This window comes from Siphateles boraxobius, unplaced genomic scaffold (genome assembly GCF_051911475.1).
Source record: "Siphateles boraxobius isolate OS27281-9 unplaced genomic scaffold, OSU_SipBor_1 12, whole genome shotgun sequence".
NCBI lineage: Eukaryota > Metazoa > Chordata > Actinopteri > Cypriniformes > Leuciscidae > Siphateles > Siphateles boraxobius.
Window position 1 is genome coordinate 4,842,914 of NW_027508722.1, and position 9,313 is coordinate 4,852,226.

Sequence of the window (9,313 nt, forward strand, 5' to 3'; positions counted from 1 at the left end):
TAACATATGAGATATCGTTGAAATTGACCTAATCCAAGGAATATATTGACATAAAGAAATCAAATTTTAAGCAATGTTAGCAAAAGTTATAAGCGTTTTTTCAAAAAACAATGATATCTCTGGAACACTAGGTGGCGCTGTGATCAAACTTCTCAGGTACCTCCGTGCCATGCTAATGGTGATCCATACCAAATTTGGTGAAGAAATTTCAAATAGTTTAAAAGATATTGCAAATTATGACAAAATTCAAAATGGCGGACACGGGGTACATCCCACCATGGCAAAATTGATATCCACGGATTCATCATGACGCAAGGAATCCATAGATACCACAATTATGATTTTCTGACAAAGTGTTCAAAAGTTATTGGCCAAAATAGCAATTTTGCATATCTCATCACCCGTAGATGGCGCTGTTCCCAACTTTGGCATGGAACCTCAACACATGCTTACGATGAAGTGTACCAATTTTCGTTTCGATTGATCAAACTTTGGCCGAGATACAGCCTCTTAGCCAATTTTAGGGTGGACCTCGTTAAGTTTGCAACACCATAACTTTTGAACAAAGATGAATAAAAAAAATCGAGATCAGTACTTTTATGCGGCTCAGTCCGAAGATCATTTGAGCATATGTTTGGACAAAATTGGACAAAATTTGAAGGAGGAGTAGCGAAAAAACTGAATACTGTACATTTCAAAATGGCCACTACTGTAATGGGCGGGGTCTTAATGTAAGGGGTTGGTTGTGATCAGCATGATGAGTGGAATCAGGTGGACTAAGTTTCATGTCTCTAGATCAAAGGGTTCAAAAGTTATAACCATTTCAATATTGAATTTTTGAACTGGTGGTGGCGCTATAGAGTTGGTCCTAGAGGGTCAAAAATTGGTCCAATTACTATTCATTAGCATCACTACAAGTGTGCCAAATTTCATCATTTTCCTACTTACGGTTCATAGGGCTGCCATAGACTCCCATTTGCGGAATAATAATAATAATAATAATAATAATAATTAAAGCTGCAAGCAGCCTTACGGGGCCAAGCCTTCAATGGTTCCATGGGTTCAAAAAGTACTTAAAAATACTTTGCTTTCAAAACTTTAAAAGAAACTTTAATAACCAAAGTATTCTTACTTATAAACTTCTTACCTCACAGAAGAAATGAGTTCATCCAGCTGCTAAGGTTCAGTAGTTAAAAAGAGAATGAACTCAAAATAAAGACTTTGCATATAAATGAAACCCACGTTATATTTAATAGGAAGAAAGAATAGTACAATGCTTTTCAGTATGATAAAGGAATTGAAATGACACAACTTTATAAAGTTGTAAGACAAAGGACTTGAACCCACACTCTCTGGGTCATATGCCTGTCACTCATCTCATTGAGCCCCTGGGAAGACATGTGTTTCCATAGATGTAGAAGTTCCATAGTTCAAATGAGAATCAACTCAAAATGAAGATTTAGTATTTAAATGGACAGCATGTTATGTTTAATGAGTTTAGTTTATATTATTGTGATTCACTGTTAGGTGGTTGTCCTGCACCTTTAATAAATAAAGTTAGTCCAAGATGCAGTGTATAGATTAATAAAATATTATATTACAACATATTTTCATTTTTACAATTATTACTTAAGTTCTGTATTGATTACGAAGTTTTGTCATCATCTAAAGGTTCTAAATGGTTTAGATTTAGTGTATTTAACTGATTTTGTACTGATGTTCCTCATCTCTATTTATTAAGATTAACAGGTTCTTGTAGGAATCTTACAATTCTGGACTTTTGGTACTACTTAGGATATTGAACTGCACTAAAGGAGAGAATGTTTTGTCCTAAAGTCTGGAAGAGGTTTCCTGATAATGTTCACTATTCTGACAAACAGTCCTAGTTTAATTGTAGATTAAACACATCTCTTTAAACAAGAATTCACGCAATGCATTTTATAATTTTGTCATTTTGTTCTATTAGATCTAATACATATTTTTATGTTCTATTTTCAGTTTCTAAATTGTCATGGGCATATTAGATATTATGTCATCTCCAATTTGGATCCAGCCTTGTATGAGGATTTCAGATGATGCTAACTTCTGTGAAGAGATGATGCCAACTCTGTTTTAAAGTTGACATGAAATCAAAATTGACCCTATTAACTTTGTTAGCACATATAACTTGTCTTGTGGTGAACAATTAATCTGTGGAAGTTAATGCTCAGAAAAAATACAAGTACTCCACAGCGACTCCTGGGGTCACTGTTTCACAAATGAAAATTTTGCATAGTGTGCCTTTAATGTAATACAACACTATTAACTAAAGCTTAAAACAATTATTGAACCTGGTCTTTAAACTGTAGAAGTTTGTCAGTTTATAAATCCATTAACACCATATACCTAGCCTCTCTTTGTTCTGCTAATGGTCACAATTGTGACCTGACGAATAATCAAGTTTTTTGTATGGACTTTGATATATTTTTTTGACGTAATTGATAAAGATTGTTTAATATCCTTATAAATTCATACATGTTATCTCAGGGAAAAGAAATTGGAATTACATGTGTTAACTGCCGTATGCAACTTTAACCTATATTTTTGCTATAAGTACATTACTTTGACAGTCACCTTTGATAATGTCTACTACAATTATGTTTTTTTAATGCTGCCTAGAAACAATATTGTGGGAGGTGATAAAAATGTGAATTAAAAATAAGTTATTTTTAGTTTAAATACCTTTGAGCACATTGGATAAAGTAAGCAAATTAGAGTGGGCCTTTTAAGAAGTGATTTTAAAGCACTATTGTTGCATATTTAAATCTATATAGAAAAGAATAATAACCGTTTCTTTAGTTATTCACAATGACACTTATGGTTACACTACTTGCTTTTCCCAGTATGGTTTGTGAAACTAAACTTAGTGCCTAGTTAAGAATGGCTAGAAGAATGCACACAACTTTCCAAATGTAAGATAAGCCCATGCAATAAAGGTCACATATTCCAAGAATTGACACATTTGCTTTAATAAAATTGAAGAAAAAAACGACATGAAACAACATTTAACAAAGCTTTGCCATAAAAATAAATAAATCAGTAGCATTTCAGAACATAATGGACAAAATTAACCTAATTTCAATAGCTTTAGAAAATATGACTTAAATCAATATTTGCCATTCATTAAAAAAATAAAAATAAAAAAAAAACACTACCACCATTTCAATGGAATTACAATCCTGAAAACTACTTTAAACTTCAAACTACTTCAACCTTCTTCAAACTTTCAGGTCCAAACTTTCACAAGCGAGCTTAAACGTTATCTCGGCCAACTTTTTAATCTATTATTTTACTAGGAATCTTTTGAACATTGCACAATTCACATATTTTAACGATTGCTACACATTGGATTTGATTAAACAATCTTCAAAGTTATAGCCTCTTGCTTTACTCAGCATTTGCTTTATACTCATACACTGTGGTTTGCTTAATTTTACAGAGACTTAAGTTGTTGAAGGTAGAACTGCAGCAATTGGCTCCAAATTACACAATAATCTAAAGTTGTATAACATGGGGCTCAAACCCACTATCTCTGTGTCAGAAGCCTGTCACTCATCTCATTGCGCCACGGTGAAGTTGTGTTTTTACTAAGATGCAGAAGGTCCATAGTTCAAGTGCATAAACCAACAAATATAATGACATAAAGCAATCAAATTTTTAACTATGATTTCAAAAGTTTTAAGCGTTTTGGCAAAAAAAACGTATATTTCTGGAAAACTAGGTGGCGCTCTGTTCAAACTTCTCATGTACCTTCAGGACATGGTGTTGATGATCCATACTAAATTTTGGTATCTGTAATAATCAGTATCTGCGGATTCAACATGACACAAGGAATGCATTGATACCACATTTATGATTTTCTGACAAACTGTTCAAAAGTTATTGGCCAAAATAGCCATTTTTACCAGATCTCATGACCTGTAGGTGGCGCTGTTCCCAACTTTGGCATGGACACTCAGATCATGGTTTCGATGAAGCGTACCAATTTCCGTTTCGATTGATTAAACTTTGGCTGAGATACAGCCTCTGAACCAATTTTGGGTCAACCTCGTTAAGTTTGCAACATCATGACTTTTTTTTTAACCAGTATGGCATGAAATTCTGTTGAGTCATTTCTGTGCAGCTCAGTCCAAAGATCATTTGAGCAAGTGTTTGGACAAAATTGGACAAAATTTGAAGGAGGAGTAGCAAAAAAACTGATTACTGTACTTTTCAAAATGGCCACTACTGTAATGGGCGGAGTCTTAATGTACGATATTGATTGCAGTCATCATAATGAGTGGATTCAGGTGTATTAAGTTTAATTTTTCAAGATCTAAGGGTTCAAAAGTTATAACCATTTTAATGTTTAATTTTTGAACTGGTGGTGGCGCTATAGAGTTGGTTCTAGAGACTCAAAATTTGGTCAAATTGGTATTCATGACCATCACTAAAAGTTTGTCAAATTTCATAATTTTCCTACTTGTGGTTCAAAGGGCTGCCACTGACAACCATTCTGGGTGAAGAAGAACAATTAATTTTACATAAAAGCACTGCATGTTGTATGTGATAGCTTCAGATGAGACCATTCTTAGGCACAATGCCTGGAACAGATGCAACTTCTGCATCTTTTCCTGCCACAGTACCTCATGCGGTCTGGGCACATGTCACACTGAGTTGCGAACCCACGACGCTGAGCATCGGGATCCGTGGTGTAACACGTTGAGCTAATCACTCAAGCATGTTCACCAGCCTGCTGATTAGAGGTTTCAGTGTGAGAATGAGTTCACAAAAAAGTTCCATGGCTCGTTAACCAGATTAGCATGCTAAGCTAGCTTAATGCTAATTTAGCTTATGACGTGGTACATCCAATCCTGGCAAAATAGATATCCTCGGATTTGACATGACACAAGGAATCGATAGACACCAATTTTATGATTTTGTGACAAACTGTTCACAAGTTACAGCCTGTGAACCAATGTTGGGTCGACCTTGTTAAATTTGCGACATCATAACTTTTTTTTTCCAGTATAGCAAAAAAATCGGGAACAGTACTTCTATGCGGCTCGGTCCAAAGATCCTTTGAGCAAATTTTGGACAATTTTGGACAAATTCTGAAGGAGGAGTAGCTAAAAAACTGTTTTACATTCGCTCCAATATGGCGACCAGTCACATTGTTGAAAAATAACATATGAGATTATTAGACCCAATATAGACCCAAGGAATATATTGACATAAAGAAATCAAATTTCAAGCAATGTTAGCAAAAGTTATAAGCGTTTTTTAAAAAAACAATGATATCTCTGGAACACTAGGTGGCGCTGTGATCAAACTTCTCAGGTCCCTCCGGGCCATGCTAATGGTGATCCATACCAAATTTGGTGAAGAAATTTCAAATAGTTTAAAAGATATTGCAAATTATGACAAAATTCAAAATGGCGGACACGGGGTACATCCCACCATGGCAAAATTGATATCCACGGATTCGGCATGACACAAGGAATCCATAGATACCACAATTATGATTTTCTGACAAAGTGTTCAAAAGTTATTGTCCAAAATAGCAATTTTGCATATCTCATCACCCGTAGGTGTCGCTGTTCCCAACGTTGGCATGGAACCTCAACACATGCTTACGATGAAGTGTACCAATTTTCGTTTCGATTGATCAAACTTTGGCCTAGATACAGCCTCTTAGCCAATTTTGGGTGGACCTCGTTAAGCTTGCAACACCATAACTTTTGAACAAAGATTAATAAAAAAAATCGGGAACAGTACTTTTATGCGGCTCAGTCTGAAGATTATTTGAGCACATGTTTGGACAAAATTGGACAAAATTCAAAAAATGAATACTGCACATTTCAAAATGGCCACTACTGTAATGGGCGGGGTATTAATATAAGGGATTGGTTGTGATCAGCATGATGAGTGGAATCAGGTAGACTAAGTTTCATGTCTCTAGATCAAAGGGTTCAAAAGTTATGACCATTTCGATGTTGAATTGTAGAACTGGTGGTGGCGCTATAGAGTTGGTTCTAGAGGGTCAAAAATTGGTCCAATTACTATTCATTAGCATCACTACAAGTGTGCCAAATTTCATAATTTTCCTACTTACGGTTCATAGGGCTGCCATAGACTCCCATTTGCGGAATAATAATAATAATAATAATACAAATAATAATAATAATAAGAAGAAGAAAACTAACAGATACAATAGGTGCCTTGCCCTTCGGGCTTGGCCCCTAATAATAATAATAAGAAGAAAACTAACAGATACAATAGGTGCCTTGCCCTTCGGGGCTTGGCCCCTAACTAACAGATACAATAAGTGGCTCAGCCCCTTCGGGGCTTGGCCCCTAACTAACAGATACAATAGGTGGCTCAGCCCCTTCGGGGCTTGGCCCCTAATAATAATGTATAGCACACAGGGGTGCCCAATCCTACTCTGTGCAGTACAGTTTATCGGCAGGACTGGGCACCCCTGGTCTTTAATAATGGAGTTTGCAAATTTGACTCATTGAGAGTTTTTGGTGAACTGACAGCTACCTCTTGATTTTGAGTTGAACTGCGACATATCTGGCTGCCATTTTGGAGTATGGCCCAAAGGCTTTGATTAGGTAATTCAGTTGTGTTTGATTAAAGATGGTATTGCAATCTTCAGGGAGGGGGGCCTCCAAGAGTGTAACTGCGTCCCCCCTCTACTTAGTAGGCCTTTCCACCTGTCAAGGAGCTCCTTCAAGGTATGAAGAATTTCAACTGACTTAACTATGGAGAAGTGAGACACTAAAAGAAAAAATTGGCGAAAATGGCCCACAGAAGGCATTCTTACAAGGTAGTGTGATCGAGCGGTCTAAGGCGCTGGATTAAGGCTCCAGTCTCTTCGGGGGCATGGGTTCAAATCCCACCGCTGCCAAGTATGCATTTTAGAAGGCACCTGTGAAAAGACTGGAGAAGTGACACTGCTTGCTCCCAGTCTCTTCAAAACTCAGCCGTTTTTGCTTTCCTTGGCCGAACTCGGCGGGCTTCAGAGCCTGACGATGAAGGTCCACACCCAACAATTTCTCTATTTCTGAAATTTAATGGCCCACTAGAGTGGCCAAACTGAGGTAGCGTGGCCGAGGGGTCTAAGGCGCTGGATGTAGGCTCCAGTCTTTGGGGGCGTGGGTTCGAATCCCACCACTGCCAGCAGAGGTTTTAATGAGGGCCAGACACCTAAAGTGTGCTCTGAAAAGGTGCAAAAGCGGCTGAAAATATGCACCCTCTAAAATCAGAGACAACAATAACTTGCAATTATTATAATGACAGTTCAAAAATGAATTTTAAATATAATAATAATGTATAGCACACAGGGGTGCCCAATCCTGCTCTGTGCAGGACAGTCGATCGGCAGGACTGAGAGTTTTTGGTGAACTGACAGCTACCTCTTGATTTTGAGTTTAACTGCGACACATCTGGCTGCCATTTTGGAGTATGGCCCAAAGGCTTTGATTAGGTAATTCAGTTGTGTTTGATTAGAGATGGAATTGCAATCAGCAGGGAGGGGGGCCTCCAAGAGTGTAACTGCATCCCCCCTCTACTTAGTAGGCCTTTCCACCTGTCGAGGAGCTCCTTCAAGGCATGAAGAATTTCAACTGATTTAACTATGGAGAAGTGAGACACTAAAAGAAAAAAATGGCGAAAATGGCCCACGGAAGGCATTCTTACAAGGTAGCGTGGCCGAGCGCTCTAAGGCGCTGGATTAAGGCTCCAGTCTCTTCGGGGACGTAGGTTCAAATCCCACCGCTGCCAAGTCTACATTTTAGAAGGCAATTGTGAAAAGACTGGAGAAGTGACACTACTTGCTCCCAGTCTCTTCAAAACTCAGCCGTTTTTGCCTTCCTTGGCCGAACTCTGCGGGCTTCAGAGCCTGACGATGAAGGTCCACACCCAACAATTTCTCTATTTCTGAAATTTAATGGCCAGAGAATGGCCCACTAGAGTGGCCAAACCGAGGTAGCGTGGCCGAGGGGTCTAAGGCGCTGGATGTCTGTCCAGTCTTTGGGGGCGTGGGTTCGAATCCCACCACTGCCAGCAGAGGTTTTAATGAGGGCCAGACACCTAAAGTGTCCTCTGAAAAGGTGCAAAAGCAGCTGAAAATATGCACCCTCTTGATCCAGAGACAACAATAGCTTGCAATTATTATAATGACACTTCCAAAATGAATTTAAATATAATAATAATGTATAGCACACAGGGGTCACCAATCCAGCTCTGTGCAGGACAGTCGATCGGCAGGACTGAGAGTTTTTGGTGAACTGACAGCTACTGTCGTGACTAATTGCTGGTCTCTGGTCCTGATCAGTAGTTTTTCAGAGTCTAGTAGGAGTTAGTCTTCAAAAAGTTTTCAGAGTTGAAGTTCCAGGTCTCAGAAGAAGAACTTTATTGAGCAATTCAACAAAGTGAGATGGTCAGCTGAATCATCTGATCTTACAGTGGTTGAAACATAGATTTTATACATCTTTCTTATCGCCAGTGTCCAATTAGTGTTTGTACCGTTATCTCTTACACATTGCTCCTCCTTGGTATCACGCCACCATTAAGATCACATGCTCCGAGGCCTTATTTCTATTGGTGGCGGAGTATCACAGGTATAGTTTTTTTAAAAATTACATCATATATGTTTTTTAGTACTTTCCTGTACCTTGCACCAACTTCATCTATGCATTACATAGGTTTTTAGGTACTTTTCCAACTCTACATTGCCCTATGGCTAGGGTGACCAGATTTCTCAGAGTGGAATACGGGACAGACACAGAACCCACAGACCCACAACACCTACTGCACACATACAAGTATTTACACTTAATAATATTGTTAGCTATGTAAAAAAATAAATGTAGACTTACATAAAATTGCAGATCAGTGGGAACAAGATGGTTCAACAGGATCATTCACTCTTGCTGTTTTGTATTTTTCACTGGAACCAATTTTTGCCAGCGTGCGCTTGTCTTTTAAGAGTTTATCATAAAATGCGGAGCAGTCCAGTCCGAAATTAATTTGTACGAAAAGTATTGCCTTCATTGTTGTTACACTCAGTCGAGATTTTTCATCCGTCCATGATGCATTCATTAACGAGAACACACGCTCCAAAGGTGCAGATGTACCAGGCAGGCATAAAACAAACTCCACAGCCAAAGATAAGATTCCAAAGTTGAGTGACTTGCTCCCCATCTCACTAAACACGTCTGTCCATCTATCAGACACAGCCACCTTGTTTTTGTTCCACTCAGTGATGTGACAAGTGACAATGTTTTTA

At 38.1% G+C, this 9,313-nt stretch overlaps 1 non-coding gene across 1 annotated transcript; it reads left to right on the forward strand.

The window, feature by feature from the left end:
• The first annotated feature begins 7,724 nt into the window (after nucleotides 1-7,724).
• Nucleotides 7,725-7,806, forward strand: trnal-aag (transfer RNA leucine (anticodon AAG)). The gene has a single exon. It is a non-coding gene; the product is annotated as a tRNA-Leu (tRNA).
• Nucleotides 7,807-9,313: the final 1,507 nt, after the last annotated feature.